Source organism: Heteronotia binoei, chromosome 16, assembly GCF_032191835.1.
Source record: "Heteronotia binoei isolate CCM8104 ecotype False Entrance Well chromosome 16, APGP_CSIRO_Hbin_v1, whole genome shotgun sequence".
Taxonomy (NCBI): Eukaryota; Metazoa; Chordata; class Lepidosauria; order Squamata; family Gekkonidae; genus Heteronotia; species Heteronotia binoei.
In genome coordinates, this window is record NC_083238.1 from 54,259,191 (window position 1) to 54,274,625 (window position 15,435).

The window sequence follows — 15,435 nt, forward strand, 5'->3', positions numbered from 1 at the left end:
TCAGAGACTCCCCCCCCCCCCAATTGAAACGTTTTCAGCAGGAAATATAGAAGTTTGGCTACAAAAATGAGCAGAGCAAATCCACAAATGTAAAAGGAAAATAATTAAAGTGGAACGGTGGCAGGCAATTTGAAGACTCTAAAAATCTGGATCAAACTGAATGAAAAAACACCCATTGCCTACTCAGATTCTCAGTGGCTCTCCAGGGTCTCAGGCAGAGGTCTTTCCCATCACCTACCTCCTGGTCTTTTGAACTGGGGATGCCAGGGATTGAACCTGGGACCTTCTGCATGCTAAGCAGGTGCTCTACCATTGAGCCACAGCCTCTCCCCACTATTGATCCATCAAGATCAATGTTGTCTCCTCAGAATGGCAGCAGCTCTCCAGGGTCTCTTGACTGGTCTTTTTAATTAGAGATGCCGGGGATTGAACCTGGGACTTTCTGCATGCTAAGCAGGTGCTCTACCATTGAGCCACAGCCTCTCCCCGCTATTGATCCATCAAGGTCAATGTTGTCTCCTCAGAATGGCAGCAGCTCTCCAGGGTCTCAGGCAGAGGTCTTTCCCATCACCTTCCACCTGAACCCTTTTAAGTGAGATGCTGGGGACTGAACCTGGGACCTTCTACATGCCAAGCAGAGGCTCTACCACTGAGCTGAAGTCATGCCAAGGATGCTCTAGAATTCACGGTAAAACTCTATGGTACCATAGAGTTAATACTGCAAATCCTAGATCATCACTCTGTTCTGAGTTACCAGTAAGTAAAAGGCAAAGCAATGGTACTTATTCAGTTCCACAGCTCCCCATTCTCTACGCCAAACCTCTATTGACCATTCATATAATGCATTCCAGTTTCTGCTCTCCCAGTCTCACTGCATGCTAACAGTCCAGGAGATTGCATTTCAGAGCGGCTAAACTAACATCCTGATATTGCCCAATGATGCTGACTAAAGCACGCAAATATCTTGGCCACCTGCAACGGTTTGTCACAGAGCCTTGTTTGAGAACACGACTAGTAACGGGAAACGTTGGAATGTGTGACCAGCTCGAAGCCAGCTGTGCCTTCCCTGACTTTTTCCAGGTGTTAAGAGACGTGACTTCTTTTGCTCACTTGTGACCTTCAGGGCTCAATGAGCTTTTTAACCCTTTCGTTGCATTTGGGCCAGATGCACTACAGTTAGGGAGGAAGTAAGAAATGATTGGATGGCTAACCCAGGAGCGGCCAATAGGGTTGCCAAGTCCAATTCAAGAAATATCTGGGGACTGTGGGGGTGGAGCCAGGAGACACTGGGGGTGGAGCCAGAAGCAAGGGTGTGACTAGCATAATTTAACTCCAAAGGGAGTCCTTGCCATCACATTTAAAGGGACCGCAAATCTTTTAAATGCTTTCCTTCCATTGGAAATAATGAAGGACAGGGGCACCTCCTTTGGGGGATCTTAGAATTGGACCCCCAGTCCAATCATTTTGAAACTTGGAGGATATTTTGAGGAGGGGCACTGGATGCTATGCTGAACATTTGGTGCCTCTATCTCAAAAAAACCAGCCCTTCCAGAGCTCCAGATACCCGCGGATCAATTCTCCATTATAGCCTATGGGAATCAGTCTCCATAGGGAATAATGGAGTGCCCAGCAGACATTTCCCTCCCCCTGCTTTCTGATGACCCTGAAGTGGGGGGAGGGCCTCCAAACCAGGGGATCCCCTGCCCCCACCTGGAGATTGGCAACCTTAGTGGCCAAACGTCTTTAATGTAAGAGCCACATAGAATAAACATCAGATGTTTGAGAGCTGCAAGACATGTGTCAGATGTTTGAGGGAGGGAGGGAGGAAAATAGATGAGGGCAGGAGGGAGAGGTGGAAAGAAAGCAGCTTTAACTTTCAGTGCATTCTCCAAGCCACTGACTGGCTTCGCTTGGAGAAGTGATTCAGAGAGAATAATGCCTTCTCGAAGCCGGATGGACAGGGTGGTGGGGGCTTCAAGAGCCCACAATATGTGCAGAAGAGCCACATGTGGCTCCTCCTGACCCACAAGAAGGCCATCCTTGCCCTAACCCGACATATCTGTGTTCCTTCAGTAACTATTGGAAACTATTCAGTAACTATTGGGTCAGGGGTCTGAGTTACAATCCTGAGTGGTGCCAATGACCTGAAGCTGTGCTAAGTGGTGTTAATTCGCTGAAGTTGTACCAACTGCTGTACTATTGTTGGAGTTATGGTATTCTTATTTTAATCTGTATGTATTATGTTTATGAGATATCTTAAATTAATTGTGTTTGATTTGATATGTTTTATTTATGGTTATGGCAATGTTTTAATGTTGTGAGCCGCCATGAGCCCGCTTTGCGGGGCAGGGAAGGTTATAAATCACAAATTAAATTAAATTAAAGTTGGCTCACATAAGAACATAAGAGAAGCCATGTTGGATCAGGCCAATGGCCCATCCAGTCCAACACTCTGTGTCACATAAGAACATAAGAGAAGCCATATTGGATCAGGTCAATGGCCCATCCAGTCCAACACTCTGTGTCACATAAGAACATAAGAGAAGCCATGTTGGATCAGGCCAATGGCCCATCCAGTCCAACACTCTGTGTCACATAGGTACGTAAGAGAAGCCATGTTGGATCAGGCCATTGGCCCATCCAGTCCAACACTCTGTGTCACACAGTGGCCAATACACACACACACACACACTGTGGCTAATAGCCACTGATGGACCTTTGCTCCATATTTTTATCTAACCCCCTCTTGAAGCTGGCTATGCTTGTAGCCCGCCACCACCTCCTGTGGCAGTGAATTCCACATGTTAATCACCCTTTGGGTGAAGAAGTACTTCCTTTTAACCTGACTGCTCAGCAATTTCATTGAATGCCCATGAGTTCTTGTATTGTGAGAAAGGGAGAAAAGGATTTCTTTCTCTACTTTCTCCATCCCATCCATAATTTTGTAAACCTCTATCATGTCACCCCGCAGTCGACGTTTCTCCAAGCTAAAGAGTCCCAAGCGTTTCAACCTTTCTTCATAGGGAAAGTGCTCCAGCCCTTTAATCATTCTAGCTGCCGTTTTCTGGACTTTTTCCAATGCTATAATATCCTTTTTTGAGGTGTGGTGACCAGAATTGCACACAGTACTCCAAATGAGACTGCACCATCGATTTATACAGGGGCATTATGATACTGGCTGATTTGTTTTCAATTCGTTTCCAAATAATTCCCAGCATGGCGTTGGCCTTTTTTATTGCAATCGCACACTGTCTTGACATTTTCAGTGAGTTATCTACCATGACCCCAAGATCTCTCTCTTGGTCAGTCTCTGCCGGTTCACACCCCATCAACTTATATTTGTAGCTGGGATTCTTGGCCCCAATGTGCATTACTTTGCACTTGGCCACATTGAACCTCATCTGCCACATTGATGCCCACTCACCCAGCCTCAATAGATCCCTTTGGAGTGCCTCACAATCCTCTCTGGTTCTCACCACCCTGAACAATTTAGTGTCATCCGCAAACTTGGCCACTGCACTGCTCACTCCCAACTCTAAATCATTAATGAACAAGTTAAAGAGCATGGGACCCAGTACCAAGCCCTGCGGCACCCCACTGCTTACCATCTTCCATTGTAAAGACTTCCCATTTATACTCACTCTCTGCTTCCTATTAATTAGCCCGTTTTTGATCCACAAGAGGATCTGTCCTTTTACTCCATGACTCTTGAGGATCTATATTCCTTCAATCAGAAGCAGAGCTCTTATCGGTTTTGCAGCTACCTGATCCATTGAAACCCCAGTAGTTTGCATTTATTACAGCCTCTCACAGAACAGCAGCTCATGCAGAGAGGCATTAACCAGCAGTAAATCAATAACTGAAACTATTGTTTAATAGGATGCTAATCCCATGGATTCACAGCACCGCTTAGATCTTTGTAGACCTCGGCACTCTTTATGTGGAGATATATACGAGAGAAGCTGAAGACTTTGTCCCGATGACAGATAGTTGGATAGAAGACCTCTAAGGAATAATCTAAATGGTGTAGGAACTTGTGAGGCATATCTCACCCTTCCCTTTAATTCCTGCATAAGCCAAAGCTAAGCATTATATTTTCGGGCTTCTGTAGAATGAGATGTAAAACCGAGGTCCTGACCACTGGTAGTTGTTAAAATTCCAATGGGACTCATCATAGAAGTATAAGATGTTAATCTTAATATCCTGGCCAAACTCCAAAAGAGATAATTGCATTCTTCCTACCTAAATTCTCCCTGCAATTTCAATTAGTTATGGTATTCTTCTTCACTTCCTTTCCTATGACAGGCTGTCCCCTGGACTATGAAGCAGTTGTTGAGTTTCATTCCAGAAGTAGCTGTATTTCAGTAACCGATTAAGCAATCGCTGTGTATAAATCTGTAAGCGCTATTGGATGGAGTGGAATGTAAAACAATTGTGCAGATGTTAATTATTTCGTTTTCTCGGGACATCTCAAGGTAGTCATGATGAAGCTCAAAATTTGCAGAAGCAGATACAGGAGTATAGGGGAATGAGAGATGCCGTTATCCCACTTCTTCACCCACCCACCCCAGCTGGAACAATCTAGTCAGCCATCAGGAATGGGAGAATTTGGCAGCGATGGACAAGACAGAGACCCCTTTCCTATCCCTTGTGCCTCAGCATAGCCAAACTCAATTCTTCCTGTATTGCCATTCCGCACTATTTCTCCCAATTACAGAAAATGGGGAGCTGGAAACTAAGTAACAAGACTTCCTTGCGTGTAATCAAATCTAGCTGTTCCCAAATAGCAAGATGATCGTTGACTCCTGAAAATATATTTGGAGAGGAGAAGCTAAAATGGAATTCCTATGCTAGTACCACTGCATTTCGGGTTTTTTATACGACTGCCAATGTAATTTCGCTCTTGACAGTGCCAGATTAAAACCCTGTGGTGGCCCGTAGACAGTCAAAATCTTCGGGGCCCTTCAGAAATGATCTCAGAGTCTGAGCACCTGCCCTGCCACCCACAGTCCCCGCCGCAGCCTGCAGACACCTTCTTAAAAGGCCCTTTGACTAAGCTGCAGGGGAGAGGCAGAGAGAGGCAAACATGACAACAACGCCAGCAGCAGCCGCACCAAGCAAGTTGGACAAAAAGCAGCTCAGTTGCTGGCTGTGCGTGCAGGCTGGGAGAGCTGCAAGCAGGGGGGAAACCTGGGGGGAGCCTATTCAGGGCCCCTAAAGGTGTGGGGGGCCTTAGGCCAGTGCCTACTTGGCCTAATTGTTAATCCGGCTCTGGCTCTCAATATTCTACTGCTTCTTCCAAACACACGCATCCAGTTGGGACATTTCTCATTCATAAAAACAAAGCAGAATTTCAGTTCAGACCCCTTTTAAAGGAATAAGACCAAGTGGAACATCACAAGAAATAGATATTTTCCATTAAACGGAATGGAGTACAACCCTGAGCCGCCCTGAGTCCGCTTGCGGAGAGGGCGGGATATAAATGTAAAGTAATAAATAAATAAATAAATAAATACAACACAACATAATTTTAGGACTGAAAAACGTTAATCTCTTAGGAAGGTGTGAGGAATCAATAGGTGATATGGTGGTCGGAAGGCAGTTCTGAAGTGAGCAGCACTGAATTTGAGACCCACCTAATAAGTTGTCTGCATCTTGGCAGCGTCAGTGGCTGAATAAGGTCAAAAGTTCTCGATGTTCTTCTAATGTGAAGCCAGCCATAATTATCAGCTGTGATGTGAAATGAAGGCTGTATGTCGGAAGAGGCCATAAGAACTTTTTGAGGCATTATAGGACTAGGGTTGCCAAGTCCCCTGTGTGCTAAAGCGCGTGTGTGATGCAATGACATCACCCAGAAGTGACATCATAGCGCTAGCGATGTTGCATGCGGCTGCTGTAGGCACTTCCGGGAAAACTCTATGGTTTTCCCAGATGCTCTAGCAATTTGGGAGGGAAAACTCTGCGGTACAATACATTTACCTTATTCAAATTCAAAGCAACTTCAATCTTTTCAGCATCACAAACCCTCTGTCATATTCAAATACTAGTCTGACCCTAACCACTGTACCACTCAGGTATTCAAAACAATGTTGCGCAGTTTGTTCAAGGATTAGGGCACTGCTGATAGTATAATCCTGAGCCCCTTCCTTCACATAAAATCCTATAGCTTTCATTATTATCAATAAAAAGCAAAGCAGTTTAATAAAGAAAATATTAACAATTAGAGAATTTAAATTAGATTTAGAATGTTATCTTTCCTTTTTGGTGTGACACCTTCCTGATACTTAAAAATCGCTAACACCACGAGCAGTAAAATTATAACTAAATCAGCTTTCCCACCGTTTCCAATGATAAATGCTGAACATACATATTTTTAAGTCCGACAGTTGGAGAACTATTACATTTACCCATGGGTTCTTCCGTAACATTTCCTGTTTACTGAAGTCTTCCCATTACTGCCTCCTTTTTAAGAGCAGCTTTTAGCCAATTAGATTTTACAGTTACGGACGTGGAATTTGCGGAAGGGCTCTTGGATACCTCATCTGATGCCATCGTTTAAGCTCCGAGGCTTATTCCAAAACTAACAGTTGGATCAGGAGTTCGTCAGCTGCTGAACTAGCTTTTGGCGTATCTCAGATGTTAAAGTACCTCAGTCTACAACTAGCTAGTTACTCTTTTAAAATGTGTGTTTAGAATCACGTCATTCTGACTCACTGAAGAGAAATAATTATGAGAAGCAGAAGTGCTTATTGCTGCGAAATATTTGCCTCTTGTTTGTTGGTACAGACTGAAAGACTATATAAGGTTGGGTGCCCATTGGCAACATCACCTTTTCCTGGTGCCTGCCAGGGAAATTGGGCAAGGCTGGGTGGAGCTTTTGGCCAGCAAGGCTTTTGATTGGCCATTGGAGATTTGATTGACTGTGCAGATTTTTAAAAACATTGCTTTGGCAACATCTGCTACCACAACACAACACTGTATGACTGAAAGTGAGCTGTGGCAGCCATTTTGTGGCTGGCTCCACCTCCTGTGGCAGCCATTTTATAGCTGTGCCCACCACATTGATTGAATATGTATGAAGTCAGTGTAGAGATGTATGTTTTGAAAATTGTCTCCAATAATATGTACCTCATCTGCATTCCACTCTCGGAAGCATTAAATTTTCTCTGAAGAAGCTTCCCTGTTGTCTAGGGCAGCCAGCCAAGTTGTGGCAAGTGAAAAAAATCAACCCTGTGGCCACCTCAGGTCATGAGAAAATGAGTCCTGAATCAGACCAGTGGTCCATATAGACCAGCATCCTGTCTCACATAGTGGCCAACCAGTTCCTCTGAAGGGGCAACAACAGTGCAGAGAAGCTGAGACCTTCCTAAGAACATAAGAAGAGCCTGGCTGGGTCAGACCAGTGGTCCATCTAGTCCAGCATCCTGTCTCACATAGTGGCCAACCAGTTCCTCTGGAGGGCTAACAACAGCGCAGAGAGGCTGAGGCCTTCCTAAGAACATCAGAAGAGCCCTGCTGGGTCAGACCAGTGGTCCATCTAGTCCAGCATCCTGTCTGACACTGTGGTGAACCATTTCCTCTGGAGGGCCAACAACAGGGCGGCAGAGAGGCTGAGGCCTTCCTAAGAACATCAGAAGAGCCCTGCTGGGTCAGACCAGTGCTCCATCTAGTCCAGCATCCTGTATCACACAGTGGCCAACCAGTTTCTCTGGAGGGCCAACAACAGGGCAGAGAGGCTGAGGCCTTTCTAAGAACATCAGAAGAGCCCTGCTGGGTCAAACCAGTGGTCCATCTAGTCCAGCATCCTGTCTCACACAATGGCCAACCAGTTCCTCTGGAGGACCAGCAACAGGGCAGAGAGGCTGAGGCCTTCCTAAGAACATCAGAAGAGCCCTGCTGGGTCAGAGCAGTGAAGGTCCATCTAGTCCAGCATCCTGCCTCACACAGTGGCCAGCCTGAGAAATAACTACTGAGATTCATGGAGGATAGAGTTTCCCCAGAAATGCCTAGAACAGCTGGCAAGCGGTGTCGCCAGCATGATGACATCACTTCCGGGTGACATCATCACAGCGGAGACGTCGGGGGAGGTTCCCCCCAGCGGACCGGGGGCTTGGCAGCCCTAAGTTCCTCTGGAGAACTAACAGCAGGACAGAGAGTCTGTGACCTTTCCGTGGTGTTGCTCCATTAAATCTATCTAATCCCCATTTAGAGCTGTTTATTCCCATAGCTATCACTGCATCCTCCGGCAGCAAATTCCCCATTTTAACCACTCTCTGTGTTAAAGTCCCCTTTGATCAATGTAAATAAATAAACTTAGTCTTTTCAGGTCATTGCTTTTTTTTCCTGCCGGAGCCCAAAAGAACAGAGCTCCAGCTGGGCCGGCCAGTGCTCCGGCTGGCTGAGCTGCCATGTGGCATCCACATGCTCCCGGGCCAGGCAGTGTGGCTTAATATGCAAATGAGTTCCTGCTGGGCTTTTTCTATATATAAAAAAAAAGCACTGGCCCTTTTTATTCCCTATATACGTGTCTGCATGCAAAAAGGCAATTCAGTTGCGTAACTGCTGGGCCACACCAGCTGCTTGCTGTCCTATGTATTCCCAGGTAAGATTAGAGAGGAAAATGAAATCGCATCAAAAACTTGGAAGTTTGGAGGAAAGTTTTAACAAAAAAAACCCTTACAACATGGTTGTTCATATTCCCAAACTAGAATCATGTCTAGCAATGCCCAGACTAAAGAACCCTTTTGGAAAGAATTTTCTATGCAACTTACTGGAAGACTATCCCTGTGAACTGAAACCATTTAGCCTTATCTCGCAGTATCATCTTTGAGCAAACTGCATTCTGTTGAAATGTTTTCATATGCACACATCTCACGGATGCCAAACATTATGAGTGGATTGACCCTTCTGTGTCTCCCTACGAAGGAATGTTCCAAGCTGCTGTCAAAATTGGAGGTATTAATAGCCTTACAATTAAACGATATAGATTACATTTAACTGGTAACTAAAATGGCAAGCCACACTGAAAACCTTGACCTGTACATCGCTGGTAATAATGAAGCTATGGATTCCCCAGACAGCAACAGAAAAAAGTAACAATGCCCCAAAAATCAACACTCAAGCTCAAAACAGTTTGAATCGGTGTGCTTGTTATTTTCATATCTCGCCACAAACATAAGAACATAAGAGAAGCCATGTTGGATCAGGCCAATGGCCCATTCAGTCCAACACTCTGTGTCACACAGTGGCCAAAAAAAACCCAGGTGCCATCAGGAGGTCCACCAGTGGGGCCAGGACACTAGAAGCCCTTTCACTGCGCCCCTCACCCCAAACACCAAGAATACAGAGCATCACTGCCCCAGACAGGGAGTTCCAACAATAAGGTGTGGTTAATAGCCACTGATGGGACCTCCACTCCATATGCTTATCCAATCCCCTCTGGAAGCTGTCTATGCTTGTAGCCGCTGTCACCTCCTGTGGCAGTGAATTCCGCATGTTAATCACCCTTTGGGTGAAGAAGTATTACCTTTTATCAGTTCTCAACCGACTGCTCAGCTATTTCATTGAATGTCCACGAGTTCTTGTATTGTGAGAAAGGGAGAAAAGGACTTCTTTCTCTACCTTCTCTATCCCGTGCATAATCTTGTAAACCTCTATCATGTGACCCCTCAGTCGACGTTTCACCACGCTAAAGAGCCCGAAGCATTTTAATCTTTCTTCATAGGTGTAAAGTACTGGGGTTGGCGCAGTAAGAGACCAGAGTCGGAGAGTGATTTCAGCAAGCTTTACTTCAGGAACACCAACACAGACTGAGCTCTATTCAAACCTCCCGCTCCTTTTATACAATTCTTGCCCCCTTCTGATTGGACCTTAACTATGTACATGGATTGGCTATTTACAGGGCCCTAAGGGCCTATCAGGGTACAGTATGAGCCTAGATGTTGATTGGCTACTTATGTTTCAATCCTTCCCCTGATTGGGCATGCTTAGGCCTTCTCTGGAACCCTGGTGTGGAGTACAAGCTTTGGCTTGTTCAGCTTCCCTCCAAAAGTAACAGTTCCCTCCAAAAGTAACAGTTCTCCCATTTAAGCCTAGGACACAACAATAGGGAAAGTGTTCCAACCCTTCAATCATTCAAGTTGCCCTTTTCTGGACTTTTTCCAAAAGTGCAGAAACCATGCATGCTGTAAGATGCAGCAAGAGATTATGATCAAATATATGACTGTGTAAGATTTTTTTCATCTCTATTTCTTTCAATTCAGCACAGCTATTAGTGTTCTGTGTAGACACTATACTATTTAAATCTACACTGAGTTCCCTATTTAAATCTACACCATAATATGGGTGGGATCCACATATGGCTATTTTAGTGCAGTGGTTGTGCACGGACTCTTATCTGGGAGAACTGGGTTAGATTCCCCACTCCTCCACTTGCACCTGCTAGCATGGCCTCGGGTCAGTCATGAGCAATGCTCCCTCTGAACTGTGGAGTCTTATGAGCAAAAAATTCTACTTTGTAAGCTACTGGTATTAATATTGTGAGTGAGCGATTTGGCTACTGCATAAGTTAGTTTACTGTGGGGCCATCCTTCTGGAGCTAAGACAAAAAATATGTTTGCCAGCAGCTAAAAACTGTGAGCTAGCTCATGCTAACTCAGCTAAGAGGGAACACTGGTTGCAAGTTCTTGCAGAGCTGTTCCTCTCAAGAGCAGTTTCTGCTACAGCTCTCTCAGGCCCACCTACCTCACACGGTGTCTATTGTGGAGAGGGGAAGGGAAAGGAGATTGTAAACCTCTCTGAGACTCCTTTGGGTATAGGGCTGCCAAGTCCCCTGTGGGCTCTGGCGGGGGACTTGCTTTGTGCACGCTTTGCACGTGTGGTGTGATGATGTCACCCGGATGTGACATCATTGTGGTGGCGATGTCCCACTCTAGGCATTTCTGGTAAAACTCTATGGTTTTTCCAGATGCTCTAGCGATTTGGGAGGGGAAAACTCTATGGTACCTATTGTACCATAGAGTTTTCCCTCCCAAATCGCTAGAGCATTCAGGAAAACCATAGAGTTTTCCTGGAAACTCCTAGAGTGGCCGCCGCATGATGTTGGAAGCGGAATGATGTCATGTCCAGGTGACATAATTGCGCCAGCAAAGTCAGGGGAGGTCGGGGGAAGTTGGGGGAGGTTGGGAACATCCAGGGCGGGAGAACCCCTGTCCAGGTCGGGGGCTTGGCAGTCCTATTTGGGTAGTGAAGGGCAGGGTATAAATCCAATCTCCTCCTCTTCTTCTTCCATAGCACAGGCTAGCTCAGTCTGTTTGTCTGCCCTGACCTAGATGACCCAAGCTAGCCTAATCCTGTCAGATCTCAGAAGCTAAGTAGAGTTGGCCCTGGTGAATATTTGGAAGGAAAACCACCAAGGAATTCCTGGGTCATAACATGGAGGCAGTACTCTGAACATGTCTGGCCTTGAAAACCTCACGGGGTTGCCGTAAGTCAGTTGTCACTTGATGGCAATAGCTGAATCACTACCAACATTAAAGTAGAGACAGTTATCGCTGGGGGAGCAGCAGACACCCAGCTATCGAAACAAAAAGAACATATTGTTATAGTGAAAGCCTTACGAGAAGAGGATGCATTTTAGTCAGTATGAAAGTTCGCATTGATTGATTGCAAGCACGTTGTCTAAGGTTGCCTAGTCTCCCACGGCCTCCGGCAGGGGACTTTTTGTGTATGTGCATAGTGTGTGGTAAACTCTATGGTATCTCCTCCTTCTTCTGTAGCACAGGTAGCATAGAGTTTTCCTCCCAAATTGCTAGAGTGTCTGGGAAAACCATAGAGTTTTCCAAGAAGCTCCTAGAGCGGGCGGCGCACAATGTCACTGGCGCAATGTCGGGAGGGGAGCCCCCCACCAGCCCACTGTGGGCTGGTAAGTTGAGGACCTCAAAAGTGGGAGAACCCTCCCTCGCCTGGGAGCTTGGCAGGCCTAACGTAGTCTAATTTTGCTGCTTGTGCAACTTTGCTATTCGAAGATGGTGGGAAGTACCGCCAACTGATTTATAGTGATCCCCGTAGGGTTTTCAAGGCAAGAGATGAGCAGAGGTGGTTTGCCATTGCCTGCCTCTGGGTAGTGACCTTGGACTTCCTCTGTGGTCTCCCACACCCAAGTGCTAACTAGAGGTGATCTTGCTTAGCTTCTGAGATCCATTGAGATTGGGCTAGCCTGGACCATCCAGGCCAGGGCTATTTGAAGATAAGGATGCTTTATTCATGCAGAAATATGCCCCTCAACCCCACCCCCCCACCCCAAGTTAGGCCTGGGTGCCAGAGCTGGAGCAGGTGGTATGAGGACAGTCAGAACCCAGCAGGAGTGGGGTGGAGATTGGCAGAACAGAAAGCCTGCTGCCTTTTCATGCCCCCTCCCGCCTATATGGATTGCAATAATAAAGACCCACAGTTTCACAGGAGAACCAAATACCAGCTGGAAAATAGTGGAACTTTTGTCCTAAATAGGAAAAGGACTTCAATTAGCAAGTTCTTTTGTCTTTATGTACAGCTCGAAGCCATGATGCATTGAATTGCAAAGTTAATTCCTGGCTGATGAAGGTTTGGACACCGAAACCGGTCCCTTGACTTGATTCTTCTGTTTGGCTTGATCTACAACGTGACTGAGGAAGATGACTTTTGTATTTGAGACTTTTTACTATATACGGCAAGACAGAATGTGTTTAATCTAAATTGACATATATGTTACCCTTTAAGGACTTTGTTAAAGTAAAGATAGTCCCCTGTGCAAGCACCAGTCGTTTCCAACTCTGGGGTGATGTCGGATCACAACGTTTTCACAGCAGACTTTTTATGGGGTAGTTTGCCATTGCCTTCCCCAGTCCTTTGCCCTCCCCACCCCCAGCAAGCTTGTTACTACCGTTGGCCACCCCTGATTTATAGTGACACATAGTTTGCTATTATTTACTAACCCCCCCATATGTACAATCCAAAAAAGAATTATTTTAAAAGTATTTGTAAACATTCAAAAGCTTCTTCCCTGTAATATTTAAACTATAAGCATAATTACATCTTCTAGCTCTTTTTAAACATTTGTCCATGTATAAGCGTTCACACTTTTTTTTTTAACTTAACCAAGTATATCCCTGAATGAGTAATCTCCATACTTTGTTCATTCAGAAAGGAGTAATTATTGGTCTATCGCAGGACACATGGAGATGCATTAATCCAGGGTTGCAAACTGGATGCATCAGCAGAAACTTTAGCAAGATGAGATGCTCCTTCTGTTTCCTGCCGAGGGTTACAGATGCCTCGAAAGATCACGTTCACAAGCTTAGCACGTATATTAGGTTTTAGGCATTTATAGATTTCATTCTTAAGTATGCGCATGCACGTGTGTGTGTCTCGTTCTCAGTTGTGTACACTGTTGACGTCTTCAACAAGTATTTTGCAGTGGAACTATGTTTTTCAACCGAGAAAGCTCTCGCGTAGTCCTAAGTGAAGCCGAAGAGCCATCGATTAATTTCTGAACCATACCGGCCTGGCCCCAACATAGTTACCATAGTGAGAGGTAACTTTCCGGATCTCAGCATTCCAAACATTGCAGGCCTGGAGAAACTAATGGAAAAACTTAAGTCAGGGTATTTTAAGGATGCCGTTGAGATGTGATATATACCAGTTCAGATGTCTGGCTCCCAGCCGTCATCCGTTGTTAATTGCAACATTCTTTGCACAATGAATTGGTTTAATGGTAGCTGGGAATTGAGGAAAACTTTTTAAAAAAATTTCCCACACATTTTCTTTCCCCCTTTTAACTCAATTGTCATTAAGTTACAGGCATGGCATGTCACGTTGATGTTATCTTTGATCAGGCTTATTAAGCTATGGCGACTGTATAACGCCTATAGTGTAAGGTTTTGTTCGGGCTCAATCATGAGATTTCTTGAGCAGGATCAAAATAAGTTTAATGATGAGACTTAAAGCAAACATTACATGGCAAGTGAACACCAGACCAGGTCTTGCCAGACTGGGGCACAATCAAAAGTTAACAGCTATTATAGAAAAGGGAGGTAATGGCTATTCATTTTCCCAGGGCTTTTTTGTAGCGGGAACTCCTTTGCATATTAGGCCACACACCCCTGATGTAGCCAATCCTCCTGGACCTTACAGTAGGCCCTATACGAAGAGCCCTGTAAGCTCTTGGAGGATTGGCTACATCAGAGGGGTGTGGCCTAATATGCAAAGGAGTTCCTGCTACAAAAAAGCCCTGTATTTTCCTGTGCCCTTGGGACTTGTACTCCAGAGATAGTATTCTTGGAAAAATGGACACAACTGACCATAGAGCAATCAAAATGGAATAAATCTCTATTTTATTATCTATAGCAAAAGATGTCTTAGCCACTAAATGTCTAGACAGAAAACCACCCACCACTCAACAATGGTTAATAAAATTATGGGATTACTTTATTCTTTCAAATATGGTTTACACATGCTCTAATTTACCTCCCAAGAATTACGAATCAAAAGTTGTGTCAGTATGATATCCGGTACTAGAATATGTAACACAATATGATATTATTCCAAAAAATTCCTTGTATTTAAATATGATTTATTTTCAGTGTATGTTAACTTAGTTAATTGACACTATGTATTGACAACATTGAAGAAAATCCAGCATTATATTGTATTATTGGTTAATTATGGTTGGAAAAAAGTTGTTAAAAACGATAAAATGTTAATTTAAAAAAGAGACCATGTGAATGTTAGCAATTGGAAACACGTTTATACAATAGGGTTTGTATCATGTGGAATATAAAATGGGTTACATTTAATACAGCCTGCTAATAAGCAAAGATAATAATAGCAGGATAATAACATCAGTCATACAAATGTCAATCAGAAACCAACAACCATGAAATGGAGCCCTGTCAGGGACTTGTTCCTGACATTAGGTGGGTAGGCATTTTGGTCTGATTTGAAGCAGTATAAGCTTTCATGTGCAGAAGTAGTGTAGAATACCCAGAATCGGGGGTGGAATTCTAGCAGGAGCTCCTTTGCATATTAGGCCACACACCCCTGATGTAGCCGATCCTCCAAGAGCTTACAAAAAAGAGCCCAGAATAAAACTTTTTTGGCTTTAAGAGTGCCACTTGACATTAGGTGGGTAGCCATGTTGGTCTCGTCTAAAGAAGTATAAGCTTTCATGTGCAGAAGTAGTGTGGAATACCCAGAATAAAACTTTTTTGGCTTCAAAGGTGACACTGGACATTAGGTGGGTAGCCATGATGGTCTGATCTAAAGTAGTATAAGCTTTCATGTAAAGAAGTAGTGTGGAATACCCAGAATAAAACTTTTTTGGCTTTAAAGGTGACTTGAGCTTTGTTCTGCTTATAACTTTTAATAGGTATTCAAAACTCTCTTCTCTCCTGCATGTTT

The 15,435-nt window shown here is 44.5% G+C and overlaps 1 non-coding gene across 1 annotated transcript; it reads right to left on the minus strand.

Annotated features, from left to right (window-relative positions):
• Positions 1–255: 255 nt before the first annotated feature.
• On the minus strand, positions 256–332 carry TRNAA-AGC (transfer RNA alanine (anticodon AGC)). Its single transcript has one exon. It is a non-coding gene; the product is annotated as a tRNA-Ala (tRNA).
• Between the last annotated feature and the right edge of the window lie 15,103 nt (positions 333–15,435).